We start from the raw sequence: 793 nt of genomic DNA, 5'->3' as shown, positions 1-793 counted from the left end.
AGGTGGCGCAGTTACTTCAAGTTGCAGAGCACAGGGAGGGAGGGGAAGACGAAGAAAGAGGGAGAGAGTAATGACCATGGAAGGGAAAGTGATATGTATCTGATTAAACGAAGCGGTTAACAAAGTACAAAACATTCAGGAGACGCCTGGAGTCGGAAAGACTCAAATCTACGAGACTTTGAAAAACAAGGAAGCGATTCTTACTCAGTCCGATTCTGGCAATTTCCATGCTCAGAGTGAATTGCTTGTGGCTCGAGTAAATGAACATTTCCTAGAATGGTTTTATTGTTATCATGTTAAAAACTTTCCGCAAACTGGACCGCTAATAAGAGTCGGAGAGCAGTCAAATGTGTATAGCGTGAACAACAGGGGGCTCAGTAAACATCCTTGAGGAGAACCGGTGCTGAGTGTGATGGTGGAGGAGAATGTTACATTATTACTGGCATACAAAGACATTGTGGTATCTTCTTTATTTTCTATTTCTATTTCTAACTTTTGGCCGGGCCCTCCGCAATATTTTCTGCTTCTCATTTGGCCCCCCCGGGAAAATAATTGCCCACCCCTGCTCTTGAGGAACTGGATCTACGAATCTACCCCTGCCTTAGACCTGGTCTTCTTGGTGGTTTTCATTCTGACTGGGTGAACTCGTCGTTGCCTTACCGCCAAGAAATTATTTTCCAACATTATTTTAAATCCAAACCACTGGCGGTTTGTAAGCTTTTATTTTGAAGGTGGTCAACGGGGCTCGATATCGGTGTCGATGTCCGTCATGCAGTGTATTAACAATTGGTGG

The sequence above is a fragment of the Hippocampus guttulatus genome, chromosome 18 (assembly GCF_054856545.1).
Source record: "Hippocampus guttulatus isolate MCC_2025c chromosome 18, RoL_Hgut_1.0, whole genome shotgun sequence".
NCBI lineage: Eukaryota > Metazoa > Chordata > Actinopteri > Syngnathiformes > Syngnathidae > Hippocampus > Hippocampus guttulatus.
This window is presented reverse-complemented; position numbering follows the sequence as displayed.